The sequence below is a fragment of the Apodemus sylvaticus genome, chromosome 3, assembly GCF_947179515.1.
Source record: "Apodemus sylvaticus chromosome 3, mApoSyl1.1, whole genome shotgun sequence".
Taxonomy (NCBI): domain Eukaryota; kingdom Metazoa; phylum Chordata; class Mammalia; order Rodentia; family Muridae; genus Apodemus; species Apodemus sylvaticus.
This window is the reverse complement of record NC_067474.1, coordinates 101,981,088-102,000,323: the sequence shown is the minus strand read 5'-3', so window position 1 is coordinate 102,000,323 and position 19,236 is coordinate 101,981,088. Positions and strand designations below refer to the sequence as shown.

The following is a 19,236-nucleotide window of genomic DNA, read 5'->3' as shown; positions in this document are numbered from 1 at the left end:
GTTTCTATCAAGGAAGATGGCCCCTGAGTCATGAACGCAGCTATCGTTGTAACCTTGGGTGAAAAGTCAGCGGTTTTCACAGCTTCTTACCTCCCTGTATTCCATTAAGGCAATGCCATACATTGTCCATGAGATGTGATCTATAAAGGCTGTGCAGAGAATGAAGAGTAAACAAGTGTTCTACAATGTTCTGGAGAATATATATTCCTGGCTCCTGGTACAATTACCCCTACATAGTTGAGGTCTTTTGACATGTCACAGACATCACAGGGCACTCCAGCAATGCTTTTGCTTTTTCCTACAGTATACACTAAAAAGATCTGTTCTAGCCTAGTGAGTCTCATGGGAAGTCCTTCTGAACCAATTAAAAATAAAGTCTTCATGTCGGTGGGTGAAGGCATTCATGGGTGTTGCTGTGTCCATGGGCTCTAAGAAGGGTTAGAGAGGTGCCCATTGGGCAGCACACTCCCACGGCATGCTCAGTTGTGTGGCTCTTCCTTCTGTGTTTTCATATCCATCTATATTTAGGCTTTATCTGTGATTCCTGTGATGTGCATTCAGTGCCTAACTGATTGTACACTGCAGGCATTGATCCCTTGAAGCCCCCATCTCACTGATGCCTGCACTTGGAACAAGCAGTCAGATCAAATGCTCAAATACTCAGAGTTGTCAGTTTCCTCTTTTTCTGCCAAGAAACTGACACAACTTCCTCTTTTTAATGCATTCCCAGTATCTGAATTAATAAAGAGAATTGAGCAGAAGCAAGCCATGGGCCCACAGTATGGAATAGGAACACAAGCCTTTAGTGTTACTTCACCCGAAACAACAGTGAAGAATGAGAAAGGTACTGTGGGAAATCTAAATAATTCTCTATACTGGTTGATAATTATTGTGTGTCATATGTCAATTTATAGAGAAGTTTAAGGGTATTTATTTTTCTTATGTAGACAATGCTCATGTATCTTTTCTTTTTCTTTCTTTCTTTCTTTTTGTTTTTTTGTTTGTTTGTTTTTTTTGGTTTTTTTGTTTTTTCAGGACAGGGTTTCTCAGTGTAGCTCTGGAACTCACTCTGTAGACCAGGGTGGTCTTGAACTCAGAAATCTGCCTGCCTCAGCCTCCCAAGTGCTGGAATAAAGGTGTGCAACTCCACTGCCCAGCTCAATACTGATATATCTATGTCTGTAATTGAAATATAACTACAGAATTCTAAAATGGATTCACTGTTTAGTCTCTCATTCAATAGCATGAACCAGTGTAAAGTTTTGGCCCATCTTCTGTGAGTTGGTAGGGTTTCTCTGTATAGACAGGAATTGGGGGAACTGCCCTCTAATACTTTCTCTCATTCATGGATTCTAGTTTTTGCTAGTATAGGCCCGGTATCTGCAAAAGACATAGACTGTAGGAAGGAAGGAGGAGACATGAAAAACCATGATTGTTTTAATTTACACTTTTCTTAGAGAATTTAATGTGACTACTTTATATCATTCTGTCCCTCTTCTCTCTAGTCCAACATATCTCATGTTCTCCCTTCAAATATATGACCTCTTCTATGATAATTATTATTGTTACAGAAACAGTTGAGTCCATTTATTGTTGCTCTTAAGTTTACATGTTTAGCACTGATAATTTGAAATCAAGCTATGAGGGGGTTCACCGCATAGAAAACTAATATTCTCTCTCTCTCTCTCTCTCTCTCTCTCTCTCTCTCTCTCTCTCTCTCTCTCTCTCTCTCTCTCTCTCCTCTTGATCTAAGGTGGTAGGTCAATAGATATTGTCATGTTGTGGGCCCTCTTTGAGCAACTGCATTGAGATTTCATGGGTTTATCATCCCTTTCATGTCTAGAAAGCACTATTCAGCAGCATAATTCCTGTCCCTGAATCTCTTATAATCTTTCTACCCATCCTCCAAAATGTTCCCTGAGCATTTTAACATGTAGGGGTTATCTTGGGATCCCACAGTTTGTCCTCTGACCTCCACATGGTCCCTCCAAATGGAATACATGTGAAGACTTGTATTTCATCTTACACTTCAAAGACAGATTATCTCATGCTGCTCTGGGTTCCTACTCTCTGGAAATGCAGAAATTCTCTTACTCATGTGTGCCCATGTCTTTCTTTGCCTTAATTTTCAAGGGAAAGCAGTTGAGCAACAGTCCAGTCTCCCGTTCATTAGGCCTAGTCACATGTGCTAAGTCCTTGTCCTTTTACTACACCAATCAAAGATGCTGAATAAGTAGTAAACAGTCCCATAAGCTGACTATCAACGTCTGCTCCCCTTGTCTTACTAGTGAATGCAGCTGCTGAACCTTCACCAGTTGAAGAAACGTCATCAGTCTCCATGACGAAGGTGAGGCCTTTCTTTTCTATAAGAAAGAAAAGTTACTTTGGTGATCCTATGTTTCTTTCTGCCAAATTTCCATTAGAACAACATAACTGAACAGTGGCATTGTGGGTATTAGAGATTTAGCTTAAGGAAAAGGAAGAAATAGAATTTTATGAGCTTTTCCCTGCCTGAATAGAGCATAAAACTTCTAGTGTCGGGTAACATAGTTTGTGTACAGAAACATTTTTATCTGAATAAAAATGTTCCTCACTAGTCAAATGATATATAATATTTATTCAAAAGTTAATAAGCATATCATCTATAAAAATGTATGTTTTTTCTTAAGGGTCCTCTCCTGTTTGTTTCTTGAGTCTGTCATCTAGATTGAGTTTATTTGTACAGAAAACCTAGGTAGTGGGAAGCTTCATGCATTGAATATTGAATACTGAGGGTATAATACATTTAAAACATGAGCATTCATGAAAATAATTGCAGCCCCCATAGAAGAATTAATCTCACAAGACAGGTTATTAAGTTGGTCTGCCAACAAAAGGTGCTCTGATCTTACCTTGAGTCATCATAATTGTAAAACATATTAGTTTTTGTCACAAGGTTCATAGCTGGGGTTTTCCATGACATCATCAGATAAAGTATTATACAAGTCGTTTTTATGTCCTTTTTCCTATTCTACTTTACACTGTGCTGGGTCACAGGGTGAACCAAAGAACTATGTAGGTAGAAGTCAGCATGATCTGGGCCTCAAAGTGTTTTCTTTCCTTCCAATAACAGGTGGAGCCCAGACGATTCAAATGCTGTATGTATTGTGGAATTTCTTTCTCAATATCTGTTTTAGATAAGAATTGTATAAATATTAGCTATCTTGTCTGGTACATTACTGTGACATAAGATTTCTATTGGGCGTGAAACTTGGGACTTTAAAAGGGGAAAAGTAATACTTTATGTACCCAGGCATGGCCCTGTGTCTACAATAACTGCATTCAACTCTAATGCCTTTAGTTTAGGGGGATTTTGTGCTCCAGGCAGTGACTATGTAGTTTTTCTACAAAACAGTTATTCCCATTACACAATCTACTTTCCAGTAACAAATTTGCCAATTCAAAAAGGAAGATACACAGTTTACCTACAAAAAAAAATGTATTTTAAACTCACCATACAGGTGCTTGACAGATTTATTTCTTTGTGCAGTTCTCAGGAGAGTCATAACTCAAAGAGTAGAGATAGGTCATCATCCTCTATAGCCATTGAGCTCCAGAAATACTTTTTACTTCATTGAGGGTTCAGCAGTCCCTGTGAGAGTGTTCCAGCTGCCTAGAATCTGTCTGCAGTAACCCAACCTACTAAAATCCCATGCACTGACAAACACCCACAGTCAGCAGAAGTCTGGCCAGTGCTCTTTATCTCCTGAAGACATTTACACGTATGTTAGATGGAAAAGACCACATGCTTGATCAGATCAGAGTTTTACTGTAGGAAAACACTACGTTAAAAAATAGGTTGAATGGCCATGAAGCTTAGAGTAGAGATACGCAACTGGTCTGTGAGCTTGCACTTTGACCCCTGGCTTTAGTTTTTCTGGAGCAATCTTGGAGCCAGACCATTGGACAATGGCTTGGCGCAGACTCCTATTATGGACTGGCTGCACTGGGAACATTTCATTTGCAATCTTGATTGCCAAGAAGACCCTGATGCCGGCATGTTTGAACAACTATTCATGCAGATGGCAGACCTCATGGCCTTTGATGGCTGGAGGGATGCAGGTTATGAATACCTCTGCATAGATGACTGCTGGATGGCTCCCAAAAGGGATACAAAGAGCTGGATTCAGGCATACCCCCAACACTTGTAATGTGTTCAAACACCTAGCTAATTATGTCCACAGCTAAGGATTGAAGCTAGGGATTAATGCAGATGTTGGGAATAAAGCCTGTGCAGGTTTCTCTGGGAGTTTTGGATTTTATGACATTGATGCCCAGACATTTGCTGACTGGGGTGTAGATCTGCTAAAATGTGATGGTTGTTACTGTGACAGTTCGGTATCCTTGGCGAATGGTTATAAGTACATGTCCTTGGCCTTGAACAGGACTGGCAGAAGTATTGTTTACTCCTGTGAGTGGCCATTTAATTTGAGACCCTTTCATAAGCCCAATTATACAGATATCCAATTTTACTGCAATCATTGGAGAAATTTTGATGACGTTTATGATTCCTGGGAAAGCATAAAGAATATATTGGCCTGAACAGTAACTAACCAGAAGGAGATTGTTGAAGTTTCTGGACCAGGGGGCTGGAATGACCTAGACATGGTAGAGACCTGCACCCTCCCCATTTAAGAGTTAGTGATTGGCAACTTCCGGCCTCAGTTGGATCCAGCAGGTAACACAGATGGCCCTCTTGGCCATCATGGCAGCTCCTCTACTCATGTCCAACAATCTCTGACAAATCAGCTCTCAAGCCAAAGCTCTACTTCAGAATGAGGATGTAATTGGATGAAACCAAGACCCCTTGGCCAAGCAGGGGTACTGTTTTAGAAAGGAAAACCACCTTGAGGTTTGGGAACAGCCACTCTCAAACTTATCCTGGGCTATGGCTATGAGGAACCTGCAGGAGATTGGTGGACCTCTTTCTTACATCATCCAGGTTTCTTCCCTGGGTAGAGGACTTGCCTGCAATCCTGGCTGCATCGTCATTCAGCTTCTCCCTGAGAAAGTCTGTCTAGGCTTCTATGAATGGAGTGTAACCTTAAAAACTCCAATAAATCCCTCAGGCACTGTTTTGCTTAGGTTAGAAAGATAAACTAGACTATCTTTAAAGGTAGAGCTCTGTGTAAGTGCCTGGTTTTGCAAAACACCAAATTAATTCATGTCCTTACCTCTATTTCCCCTTTAAACAAAGTATCTCCAAGTCATTGCCCTTAAAAACTTCTTTTCAAGGTAGGCTTTTGAAATTAAGTGGATACTCATGTGTCAGGGACCATAACAGATGCTTCCCATATACTGGTTGATTTTAGCCTTCAAAACCCTGAAGCAGGTATTTATCCACTGTAATCTTTACAGCTAGGTCAGAAACCAAAAAAGCCCCTTAGATTTTTTGTGTGATTCGAGTGTTTTGCCTATATGTGTTCCACATGCATATCTGGTGCCCAGGAAGTCAGAAGGGGGCATGGGATCCTCTGGAAATAAACCTGAATCATCTATAAAGAACAAGTGCTCTTAATCACTGAGCCAGCTCTCTAGCAACTAGAGCCTGGAATTAAAGCTAAGCCAACTAGAAAAAATAGGTTGAGTGTGTTTGATAACTGAACTTACAAGAGAAATGGCTCATTACAGTTAGAACTGGTTAAAAGCCTTAACAGCTTAGACATTAACATGATACCAAAGAGCAATATTATGGGCAATTTATGGGCTATGTCTACTAAGAGCTCAGGCCGGCCCTTGGTTACTGAAAAGTGCTGGATCATTCTTTTTGATGTAGATAGATAGATAGAGACAGGTTGAAGCAGGGAGGGAGAGAGACAGAGACAGAGACAGACAGAGAGTAGAGATAGATGTTTAAAGGTGAGCTCAAATATAAGTTCCAATATTACTTCTATCACTGGTGGTCAGTCTTCATACTGCCTGCTAAGTCTGAGCACTCAGTGGAACAATATAGGCATCTATGAGTTATATAGACAGAGTTTGGCTGGGATGCTGGACGTGTTAAAGTGCTTTCACAGTCAGGCCTTTGACATGAAAAGGTTTTGTCACAGAGAGCTAATATGGGCAAGATGCATAGTCCAGTTAGTTTATTGTATTCCTACCATGTGAAAGGTACCTGCTCATCTAACAGGCTCAAGTCCTGCTGCTCCTGCTGTCTTGTCATAGGCACAAATGTACACATTGCCTAAGGTGTCTGTGTAATGATTAACCACAAAATGTGGTGCCCTTCATGAAACACCATCCTGACTCTGATAACTAACTGGAAATAGGAAATGAGATTGCTTTTACAAATACACAATCATGATTAATTTTCTATTTTGTTGCCATAAAGCTAACATAGCTCTCCCTGTTGTGAATGTATTCCCAGTTTCATCCCTCTTGAAAAGATTTTATAAGAAGGACCCAGGTCCTTCCCAGGCTCTGGAGGAACCTCCAGTTCTTGAAAGTACTTCCAAAGAAATGCCACAACAAAGAATAAGAGGTACTGTAAACACTGAGGATTTGCTTTAATTATCTGTAGTAGTGGATTATCTTGTGTACCTTTATAAAACTGTGAACAGATTTAGTGTATATTTAATAAGTTAAAAATGCTAATGGATCTCTCATCAGTAGAAATACCAACTCTAAAATGTGCAAATGTACTTAAAAGTCACTTTGCGCTCATTGAATAACATGAACTAGTGGAAAGCCGAGGCCCATGCTGGATGAGCCAGTGTGGCTTCACCTGACATAGGCAGGATTGGTGAGCCATGCTCTGTACATACACCCATATGTATGTGGGTGATACATATGGATTAGATCAGAAGAATCTCCAGAGTACAGGTGAATTCTATCAAAACCTTCTTGGTCAGGGTCAGTGGGAGAGGGTCCCAGAAGTGGTCTTGTTACACTCTGTTTGGGAATGTGAGAGAGTTGCAAAGAAATTTGTAAGGACAAGGAAAATGGAAGGTTTCTCCCATTTTCCTCTTTCAGAGGCATAAGGATAAGCAGTAGCTGTCTATGGAAATGGTACCTAAATTATTTTTCCATACCCTTTAACAAAATAGTTTGAAATAAACAACCTAGGGATATAAGATTTATTTTGCCCCTTAGCTTGAGGATGTTGGGCATCTATATAGAGAGGAAAAACCCGAAGTGGTGTCACTTTATAATCACCAGTCAATGCTTAGGCCTGATTCAAAAACACCCAGATATGGGAGGGAGGGAGCTAAACGCAGGAAGGGAGGCAGGCAGGGAGGGAGGGAGGGAGGGGGAGAGAGAGAGAGAGAGAGAGAGAGAGAGAGAGAGAGAGAGAGAGAGAGAGAGAGAGAGGTGGATCTCTGCGTTCAAGGCCACCCTGGTACACAGATACAGTTCTAAGACAGCTCTACAGAGAAACCCAGCCAATAAAAAAAGGCCAATAAAAAAAAAAGAGAATGTGTCCTTGACTGGTCTATTAGAACCACAAACCACAGACCAAACCCTACCTATCCTTCCTTCATCCCATAAACACTCCCTCTCCTACACACACACACACACACACACACACACACACACACACACACACAAACACACACTTTCACATGACAGACTGTTCTGCTCCAGAGCCAAAATATCAAGCCTAAGAACCTGTGTGCCTAAATACACAGTTCCTCCAATAAGCTGATTACCTCAGACATTTTATCACCATGCTGATCTCCAGCTAAGCCACACCTCTAGCCCACAATGGTTCTTTTTTATAATTTTATTTAAAAATCACAAAAAGGGTCCAGGCAGTGGTGGCGCATGCCTTTAATCCCAGCACTTGGGAGGCAGAGTCAGGTGGATTTCTGAGTTCATGGCTAGCCTGATCTACAAAGGAGTTGCAGGACAGCCAGGGCTATACAGAGAAACCATAAAGTGTCATGCCTTGGTTGTACTGAGAACTCTGTGTGTGTGTGTATGTGTGTGTGTGTGTGTGTGTGTGTGTGTGTACATTGTCTTCCATGAGTGTGGGTTTTAGATTGTCAAAAGAATGTGGGAGTGTGTAGATCAGCTACACAACAGATGATTTCATTGTGATTTCATTCTATGGAATGTTTGCCACTGAGGAAACAACCAACAAAACATGGTCAGTCCATGCTTTCAGCAACAGATTACTTGGAAAAAATTTTTTCTCATCCAAGGACAGAAATTATGTACATCTATTGATCTACTCAAAAAATAATGTCTGCTCCAGAGAAAAGCTATGAAGTAACCCCGCCTCGGTCCTGTTCCAACACAACAATTTCTAAGGTTGTGCTTTCTCTGATATATGACTGTCCCTTTGTAGTCCATGCACTGAACTGGGGAGTGGAGCATGACACCACTGGAAGTTAAATACCACATAGTTGATTGTCTTTGAATAATCTTCTGAGTTGCTGTGAGCCTCACTTGGTTTCCAGCATCCTGTGCTACCCAGATGTACTACAGAGGGGAGACATTTTCATAGTCTTTATTTTCTCATGTTCACTGCTGCCACTCTATAAACCATATTCCATTGGGGACACTGGATTATCTGATCCTTGAGGGATTATCCTTCAGAGTTCATACTAGATGGAAACTAGCATAAGTTTAACCCATATTGCTTCTTGTTCTTAAAAGACCAACTCGCTGGTCTTCAAGTGATTGATATGAATGAGTAAGAGACTTAAAACATTGGAAGACTATCTTGCTGTCATCTTTTGCTATCAGCATAGTGCAAGTGTTCCATTTTCCTTCTCTTCCTTGCTCCTCATTGACTCGGTGCTTTCAGTGAGGATGCTCCCATAGCCACTCAATCTAGCATTTAGAACACAGACATCTTGTTGTATAAGTTAAGCAATGCTCTCTAAGGAAGCCTTGGTCCACTGCACCAGTGATTAACAGTCACTCTGTCTCCCTAGGTACTGAGAATGTGCCAGACATTAAGCAGATATTTTGTAGAGAAGAAGAGTTTGAACCTCATGATGAGGTAAGGTGACTTTACTTTGGCCAAAATAGAAACATTGCTGACTGAATTTCCTACTTCATTTGAACATGGTAACATAGTTATGCATTCTATGCTCTGTTTTCTGGAATGGTAGAACAGCCGCTTAACAATGAGAGTCTTATAGGGAAAGAACTTTTGTGAATGGCACAGGCAAGTACAGGATGGATGATAGCACCCATCCCTCTTGGAAACGATGTTCTTCCTTGAATTAACTACCTTGCAGTTGATGACTGAATGGGAGTTAAAGATGCATCATTCATGAAAAAATTGTAGGGTTGTCACAGATATCTTTTTTACCATCTATTAATGTTGACAGTACCATGCATTTTAGTACCACGGAAGAGAAATAAATACATATGCCTACAAGTCACATGAAGCCGCCTTCATAATGTCTTTGTTTCTGTAATTTCAGGGGTCATGGGAAGAATACAAAAGCTGTAAGTATTGTTTAACTCCTTACTGAGAACAAATTTAAATGCTAAGATAGGTATGGCATCTCTTACTGGCTTGTCTTTGATGGGCCAACCAACTTGTTGTTTCTGGAGGCAAGTCAACTTGTTTTTTATTTTTAAATTCTTCTAGATATACTTTTATAGTCAAGTTTCTGCATAGGTTTCTGTGAGGCTGTGTACACAAAAAATGCTGGGGTTTGTTCCCTTCAATGTCTTTTATTTTGAGTATATATGACTCTGTGGGGTATTGGGGTTTATAGGAGACAGTACATATTCCCATATACACTTTAGTTGAAATTTGTAATTTATTATCTCGTTGGTCTCCATGGCACTTGTGCCTGGATATTTTTATCATCCTTTCTTCAAAAAGCAACCTAAGAATCCCTGGCTCTCAAAAAATTGTATGCTGAAACAAAGTGAAAACATGAATCCATTCATGCCATGCAACACTTCCTTTGTTGAGCCTTAAATTCATTTAAGAAAATCTGGAGACATTAGCATCAGGGCAGAGAGTGCAGCATTGCAGTTCAGAGATACTGCCCCTCCATGATGAGTTGCATCTGTTGTCCAGTTACCTATTTATGTAAACTAAGGTGTAGCCATGGATGCTTGAAGGCATTCATGTGAAAAGTCCAAAGACTCCCTGCTGTAGCTGATCATTTTACACAGTTCTTTGGTGTCAAAAGCAATCATGAAGGACCCCCAAGGTGGCTCTATCAGTAGATTTTGGACTCAATTCTTAGAAGCTGACCTGAAACTTAAAAAGAGAATTGCTGAAGTACTATGGTACACTGGATAATAGCACTGGGAGAAATAAGAATTTTCAAATTTGCTTGCCAATCACCAAGGAAAGATTTAGTTGAACAATCCCATGCAAGTCTGAAAAACACCTTTTGATAACACAAACCTAATGTTAACAATTACACATACTGAGCTTTAAATTTTTTCATTTTTTAAATTAAATCATATAATTTTATTTTTTCTGTTTCTGACAATTCTCATGCACCCTACCTTGTTCTTTCTCAAAGTTATGTCTCCTGAAGACCATTCATTGTGTGTGTGTGTGTGTATGTGTGTGTGTGTGTGTGTGTTCGTCCTGTTTGGTTTTAAAACACAAACTAATGAGTTCTGAAAACTTTTACCTACAGATAACGAGAAGTCTAGATCTGCTGGATTTATTTTGTGTTGTTTAAAGTGGTTTTAGTTAAAGAACAAGGATTTTAGGCATCATTTTGGTCTGGTTTTCCCCCTTTCTTGAACATCCTTTTACACTGGAGAATTAGTTCAAAGCAGGTCAATCTATCTCCATATACTCGTGTGCACATTGAAAATGTTCCCTGAGTCTTTTATAATTGCTAGTTATTAACAAACTTACAGCTACTCTGCTTTATCCTAGATTTTCCAGGGGGTGTCCGGGTCCCAGAATCAAAACATACCGTAAGAATACCTTTGTTTGTCTTCTATAGAAATGCAGGTCTAATTGTATTAGATTTAGTGTTACTTTTTGAATTCTGTGGAATTCAGAGAATTATTAGTCTGTTTTACCAGTGGGTCTCCAGATCTATGGTGTTATTGATATCACCATATTCATTACAATTGAACCATAGAGGCAGTTCCCTCAAAAATGACTTTCCTTGCTCTATTAAGGATTGTGTGCCTGCAATATAAATGGGCTGAGAAGTCCACTGTGGGGAAGACTCTTTCCATCTTGACCTGTGTCATTTGCAGCACCATAGGGCATATGTCTATTGTTTCCTAAATCTTCCAGAAAAAAAGCCAATTGGTGGTGACTTATATGATATGGACCAATCATGGCAATTCTTTCTTTTTTACAATTGCAGATGGCATCCACCATGGTAGGAAGTTGTAAGTATCTGATATCCTTCCCTTGTCAATGCAATACCTCAGTGTTTCATTTCTGAGAAACCTCACTCCAGGTTCCTGTTGGGAAGAAGGGCTGAAGGTTAAATGAGAGAAAATGATTCTGCCATAGAGGTCCCATTGAGAATCCCAAGAAGACCTGGGGTTAATTTCATTTAAGCTAATGTGGCTTCATGTGGCACCCTCTGTTCTGATTTTTTTTGTTGTTGTTGTTTCAGATACAGCCCAAGTGGGAGACACAGATACTGAAGAACAACAACAAGATCTTGATAGTAAAGAGGATTTTCCTGGTAAGTAACAGCATGCCCTGTGGAGAGCAACAGGAAAGGGCTCAAGAAGAAGTCGGGTTGGACATTCTGCTTGGCAGGCTGAGTCAGTGGGAAAGCCATCAATGAGATGCAGATTTGTTTGATTCTCCTTCCAGCCATAATGGTAAAACATAGAAGCAAAACACAACAAACCCCACTGGCAATTAAAGATGACCCAGGCGAGTTGGGGAAATGGCTTTTTAATCAAGAACACTGACTCCTCTACCAGAGGACTGAGATTCTAATCTCAGCACCCCATATTGCTGCTCACAGACATCTCTAACTCCAGTTCCAGGGTCTCTGATGCCCTCCTCTGGTCTTGATTGGCACTGCATGCGTGTGGTACACAGGCACTCATATGCAGGCAATACAGCTGAAATAAACTTAAAAATAAAAGCATTCTCCCTGCCTCTGTCACTGCCAAAGCACCAAGCCTTTGATTGCAATTAGTAGATCTCCTTGTGCATTGCTTGTTTGACATCTGGCATTCACTTCTGACTGCTGGTTTGTGAAAGAACTATCAGTAGAATACAACTCTATAGTCACTGATAGGAACCTGAGTACAAAGGTCATGAAGTGTGAGCCCAATAATGCAGAAGGAGGAAATCCTCTTCTGGCTGGTCCTTCAGGATTTATCACAGCACCTCCATGGTCCTCTCTTGCCTGTTAAGTCTCTCTATAAAGGGTCAGCCACCACTCTATAGGTGGATGGCAGAGTGAGTGGTCTGGCCTTGCGGCAGCACCTTCTGTAACAGGAGGAGTCAAGGAGTCAGTGGAAAGCTGAGGCTAATCTGGTGTGAACCAACATGGCTAGATCTTCTGTAGGCAGAAGTGAGTGAGTCACTCTGTTAATTTTCTTGCAGATGCGATTGAAATACAGCATTGGGAACTTAGAAAAGTATCAAGTACTATTGCTCCTGGTAGGTACCTGCATTCTCAGACTATACTGTCATATGGCAAAGGTGTCAGTAAGGAAAAGGAAAGAGGGATGGATATATGTGAGCTCATTACCAGTCTGTGCTCTTCACACTAGACTGACCTGTAGGATGAATGGGTCAAAACACATTGGCACCTGTACTGGAACCTCTGTCCTAGTACTTGACAGTGGATCTAGAACTCTGGTACAGCTATGTCTTCTTTTTGAAACATTTCTAGTTCAGTGTGGGCACATATGTACTCAGGATTTAAAAGGCATGGCCACTTGTATTTCCTTTCCAGTATCCTTTCTGGCTTTATCCTCCTACCTGTGTCTGAAGCACACTTCCTGCCCTGTCTCATCAGCTCTCCTTGTGTTGTCTTCCTGTGTGTCATGGCTTTCTTCTGTGTGTTCTGGGACTTACATGTACTTCATGCTTACTATATTTTCCACCTGTATCCTCTTGTCTAGAGCATGAATCAAAGAAGACTATATTCCCCAAAGTATTTCTGTGAGAAACTTGCAGTGGGGTCTGGATTTATCTTCATTGAGAAGTCTGTCTGTCTGTCTGTCTGTCTGTCTGTATCTCCAGTATTCTACTTCAGATGCATTGATTCTGCCTTGTGTAAACTCAAGGACTCATCTTTCTGATCAATAGGTCTAGACAGATGCAGGAACCCGGCTCATTGGCCACATTGTTTGACCCTGATTCTGTCTCTTACCCACAGCCTCTTCCCTATTTCCTGAGTAAAATGGTGACTCTGCACTTTGTGTACAGTAATCCATAAAACCCTCTACCTGGTTACTGATTCTGCTAACTGGGTTGTACTGCCCACCTGATGTGGTCTAACCATCTAATATGTGGTTCCCTGAATTCATTCCCATTTGGTGTCTCAGTTTATTCAGTTGTCCTCTTCCCTTGTAATTTGGCCTCACTTCAGTCCCATACAAAGTTCATGGGACAGCCAAAGACCTAGTGAATAAAATGGGACATTTCTTAGGGACATGCCCAGTAAGAAATAGTTGAATCTTACCAGGCCATCTGCTTCATGCCTTCCCATGTGGAACAGTGGGGAAGGGTTGTTTTTGCACCACTGAGGAAAGCAGGGGAGCTGAAGAGAGTGGACACAGGGATGTTGAGCACTGCACAGACAGTAAGCAAAGCTTTGTTTCTGATGAAGGAGGAGGAGACCCAAAGGGAACATCCAAAAGTTGCAACCAACAAATTAACAAATAGAATTTTTCCCAGACAATATTGATATTTTTAAAAAGAAAAAAAAAAGGCTATGTCTTTGAAGGCACTTACCTAGTACGGTCAATTTGATCCTTGCTAGAAATACCTATCACCCGGGCAGTGTTGGCACATGCCTTTAATCCCAGAACTTGGGAGGCAGAGGCAGGCAGATTTCCAAGTTCCAGGCCAGCCTGGTCTGCAGAATGAGTTCCAGGACAGCCAGAGCTGTCAGAGAAACTCTGTCTCCAAAAACAAAACAAAACAAAAAAAGAAAGAAAGATGGGAAGAAAGAAAAGATATAACCAATAGGGTCCCCGAACTTTGTATCACAACTCATTTACTATTTTGAACCTATTTCATTTTTCTTTTACGATTTTGAACTTATTTGTATTCTATTCCTAGTGGCTGATACACTGTTTGTAGCTCCACCAACATCATCAGAGGATGATGAGTATGTAGCCATAAGAAGGAAAAAGAGGAAGAAATGGAGGAGGCGCTACTACTAATTAAAAGCGTCCCGTGTTGCCCAGTGAGTACAGCACACCCAGGGGCTTCAGGAACATGGAAAGCATTGGAGGGAGTGAGGGGGAATGCCCAGAGAAACAGAAGCAGACACAGACATTCTGAGCTTCCAGTTCACCAGGATAAAGAACTGCTAGTTCAAAACCGTGTACAGTTGTCAGGAGATGCTGGGAAAATAAGGGTGGATGCCGCGGGGGTGGGGGGTGGGGGAGGGGAGGCTGATGGGGATGGGTTGAGGTTTGGAAGGACAGTGTTAGAGAGATAGAACTGTGGTCCGAGGTGCAAATCCCAAGGTGGGAAGGAATGTAGCATCCAAGGCACTGTCAGAACAAGCAAAGTCCCCATGGAGGTTTTATTACTTAGGGTTACTATTGCTGTGATGAAACACCAGAGAAACTTGGGAAGGAGAAGGTTTATTTGACTTACATATCCTGAATCACAGACAGTTGAGAGAAGCCAGTTCATGAACTCAAACAGTGAAGGAACTTGGGGGGCAGGATTGATGCGGAGGCTATAGAGGCCTCCTGCTTAGTGCCTTGATCCATAATGACTTATACAGCCCACTTTCTTATAGAATGCAGCATTACAAGTTTATGGGTGGCCCCGCACACAATAGTCTGAGCCCTCTTACAGCAATCACTAATTAAGAAAATGTCCTATAAGCTTGCCTCCAGCCTGGTTTTTAGAAGCAATTTCTCTATTGAGTTGCCCTCTTCTCAGATGGCTTTAGCTTGTGTCAAGTTGACATTAAAATAACCAAGACTAAGGTCCTGAGAGTGGAAGGCAAATACATAAGTCATGTAATGAAGTACCATAAGGGCTGTACATTAGTGGAGTGGGGCTAATCGGGTCAAAGAGTATATAAATGGCATCAAGAGTAAAGAGTGGGAGGTGAGGCTGAAAGGTGAGAGTGGAGAAACCTCACCAGGCCAGATACAATAACACCCAGTACAGGTCTGAAAAGACTTGAAGGAAGCAGTTAGGTAACTGTCAAGGAGCTCTTTCCACTTCAAGATAGAAAGGTCCCAAAGATCTGTGGTGCTATTCAGTTAGAAACCACAACTCTACCTTTCCAGGGGGTTCTCTAGATAAGAGGTTCTGAAGGCACTGAGAGTTGGAAAAGACAGGAAGGAGACCTTGAACATAGCAGAGTCTTCAGGGGAAATGGATGTTCTCAACTGCAAGAGATGGTCAGCCTCAGAAAGGGCTATTCAACCCCTGAAGAGCTTTATGTTTTCTAAATAATCCTTAATTCTCCTCTGTTCATAGGCCCCAGGTCCTTGGTCCAACTGCAGGGACCTTTGGTAGCTGGAAGCAGAGAGATTTTAGCCAATGGTCAAAACAACATTAGTAAATCTCTGGAAGAACAGACAGTGGCTTTGTCACCTGTGAGACCTCTGGTAAGACCTAGGACCTTGCTTTGCCCTTGAATCTCTGTTATCAGCCTCTTTAGGCTCCTAAACTCCCTGATACTGTGCTTGCCAGTTTGTTCTGTCATTTCAAACTTATATATATATATATATATACATATATATATATATGTATATATATATATAAAATTAATGTATCCAAGTGCTTATCTTATGTATTATTATTCCTACCTAACAACATAGGCAGTGATACATCCAGTATTCTTTGAATAGCACTATTACTGGGATAATCACGTACAATTTTCGAGTAAAATTATAAAATAAATACGCCAAGTTGGATGTTGCAAGGGTCCAACAAGCTGTTAACAATTGTTTTTATGTATCGTATAAGAAATAAATTAGATTTATCCTTCCTAGACAAAACTCCTCTAGTTAAACAGTAAATTCACTGAGTTTGGGACTGATAATTCAAAGTACTCAGATGATCCAAGGTCACTCTTCTGGACTTGACTTTGAGTATAATAAAGGAAGGCTGTACCTTCCAGTCTGGCCACATTCCCACTTCAGGTAACTGTGGTGATTGTGAATCATTTCCAAAGTGCATGTCTTGGTGTAAGGAAGAGTTAATGGTTCTTTTCTTCCTTCCAAGATGTGACCACATTTGGTCATGTTGGTCATAGCTGGCTTTGTATCACTGGATTCAAGGTTGTTTCTGACAGCTTGTCACAAACAATAAAACGAGAATCATTAGTTAAGATGTTACAGTTGGGTGCTCTGTCAGATTATATTAAAATAAAATAGAAAGACAAACTTTCATGAATGTAAACATGGGGATATAAAGACATTAGGCCTTTTCATCATCAGATGCCTCTACTACATTGTTGTTGTTATTGTTGTTATTGTTGTCATTGTTATTGTTTTGTGGGTTTTTTCTTAAAATCTAAGGAATCATATTAAGTCAAGAGAAGGATTGTTGTGGGACTGAATGATTCTTGTTATTTGGACAGAAAACATTCCCTTTCAGACAGAGTAATCATTCCCTTTCAGTCGTAGATATACACTAGCTAATATATATTATTATTCTAACATTAAGACATTTTAGTTCTGCATGTGTAGATGATGGAGTCCATGATGCTACTTGGAAAGTATTTTCTAGTGTTGCTCATGGCAGCTCTGTTGAGCCAGACAGCAGGATGGATCCCCAGAAGGGAGGCTATCTCTTTGTATTGAATCATTCTTAGTTTGGTGGTTGAACAGAGAGTTACATGGCTAAGAATGCAATAATACAGTCCACCTCCTGTATTCTCAAAGAACGCTGTATATCCAGGGCTTTGACATTCACTTGTTCATTAAGAAAACTTAATTATGGGAAAGTTAATGCCTTAACTCAAGTACACAGGATTGGTGGTGTGAACACATGCGTATGATAGCACAAAGGTTCACAGGAACCCAAGGTTTGAGGAAATAAACAGTGGGGAGCGCTTGACAGATGCAAATTACTGAACCTTCGCAAGGGGAGCTCTGCTGTAGAATTAAGGGATGGGAACATCATCTTTCCCTTCCTGAGTCCAACTTTCTCCCTTCCCTCGCAGTATTAACAACATCGTGTAGAGAGAACCAACCTTCCAGTGTCTGCTGCTTCCTGTCAAACATCCTGCTGCCTGGGCTGGGCTGCTTATGAACAACACTCAATGGGACCAACTCCGAGCAATTTCCACAGCTGTCTGCAGAGATGAACACAGCTCTCTGTGATCAACTTCAGATCCCTATTTACCCTGCGTGATTACGCATATTACCGTATTTTTATGATATACTCCTTTAAAAGTTTCCACTTTAAAAAAATAAAAAAATAAAAAAAAATAAAAAAATTTAAAAAATTAAAAAAAAATTAAAAAATTTAAAAAAAAGAATTGTAACAGAAATAAAAACCATAGGCATTTGGGCAACTTAAAAAAAAAGAAAAAAGAAAACTGCTTCTAAATTACAGTTATTAATAAATATGTATAATTTTCTATTAACTTATATGCCAATAAATCATAATTAGATTGGATGATAAAAAAAAGTTTCCACTTGTTTTTAATAGCTTGTAACTTTTATATGTTTCTATATGATTTTAGCTTCATAAAATATCTATAAATTGAGCCTCGTGGTTCTTTATTTATGTCTGAGTATGCCTATTCCATCAGAGAGGGCCAAGTGTGTTCCCAAAGCAGGCACACAGTTGGAGCAGCATGGGGGAAGGCACAGAGACCCAGAAGATCCAATCCTTGTTTTCTAGACTTGCAGGAGAGCCATGCCAGCACTCATGCCAGGGGCTCAACAATCCTATTTAACCCAGACGGAACTTGTTGGCCAGAGGACATATTTTTGGGAAACCGTAAAGGCTCCAAAGCCCAGAGGGCAGCAGTTTTGTTTGGTTCACTTTCATTTGATTTCTTTTCCTTTCCACTCCTCTCCTTTCCTTTGGTTTGGTTTTCTTTGCATCTAGGTCTGTTTGGGTCTCCAGACTCTTCCAGCTATCAGGGCAGGAGAGGAGAAAAAAGAAGTGGAGTTGGCAAAGAGGAGAGCTGGTCCCCAGGGGGAAAGAGAGTGTTGATCCCGGGTTTCTGCACCAAATGATGGGTTTATAAAGAGGGAGAGAGGGAGAAAGAGAAAAAGAGAAAGATAGACAGTAGAGAAGTGGAGGAGTGAAGGTTGGTCATGACCTTGTGGAGAGCAGGGGGAGGGGAGGAGAGCCCAAGAAGGGTAGAGAGGTGAGAGTGCCAAGAGGCAAGGGTGATGAGAAAGAGGAGGGGCAAGCAGCCCCTTTTATAGTGGGCCAGGTCTGTGGGGAGGGGCATACCTTGTGGTTGCCATGTAATTGTGGGGTAGAGGTTAGACAGAATACTAATATTCCCCAGGATTTGCTTAATTAAAAAAAATTAAAAGATATGATGGTAAAACGGAAATAGGGTCGTCGTTGTGATATCTGGCTGCTTCATGCTGACATTGGGGGATACATGTCTCTGGGGAACCTAGAGGAAGGGCTATGGGGGGTGTTTTCTCAGTCTCAGGAGAACTGGTTGGTTCCTTGCTGTCCAGGGTCTGTGGAGCCATCTGAGGATAGGTCACGAGAACAGGTCCAGTGGGCAGGTAAAAGGAAGTACCAAAGTAGCTTGTTTTGTATCCGAGCAACAACTCAGCAGTGAACAAGCTGGTGGTGCTCGAGGCGGGCAGGCAAAGAAAGTACCCAAGTAGCTTCTTTTGTATCCTAGCATCAGTTCAGGGCACCACAGCCGGCCACGTTCCAGTGGGGACAGAACCACCGCACGGCCAAGGTCCTGCAGGGATGAGACCTCTGCGAGAGCACACACACAGAATGGGAGAACTAGGAGGGATAATGAAAGCAGAGGCTAGGTCATCGCTGCTCCAGGAATAGCAGGTCACAGATGAGAGGGCACGAGGGTTAGTGAAAAAAATAACTGAACGTCTCCAATCCTCAAGAGCACGGGGGACTAGAATAGAGTTTATTCAGGGTAGAGGATGAGAGATAATGGGAAATGGAGG

General features: G+C 41.1%; 1 pseudogene; it reads left to right on the top strand.

Annotated features, from left to right (window-relative positions):
- LOC127680285 (uncharacterized) overlaps nt 1-14,304 on the top strand; it is a 54,190-nt pseudogene extending 39,886 nt beyond the window's left edge.
- Nucleotides 14,305-19,236: the final 4,932 nt, after the last annotated feature.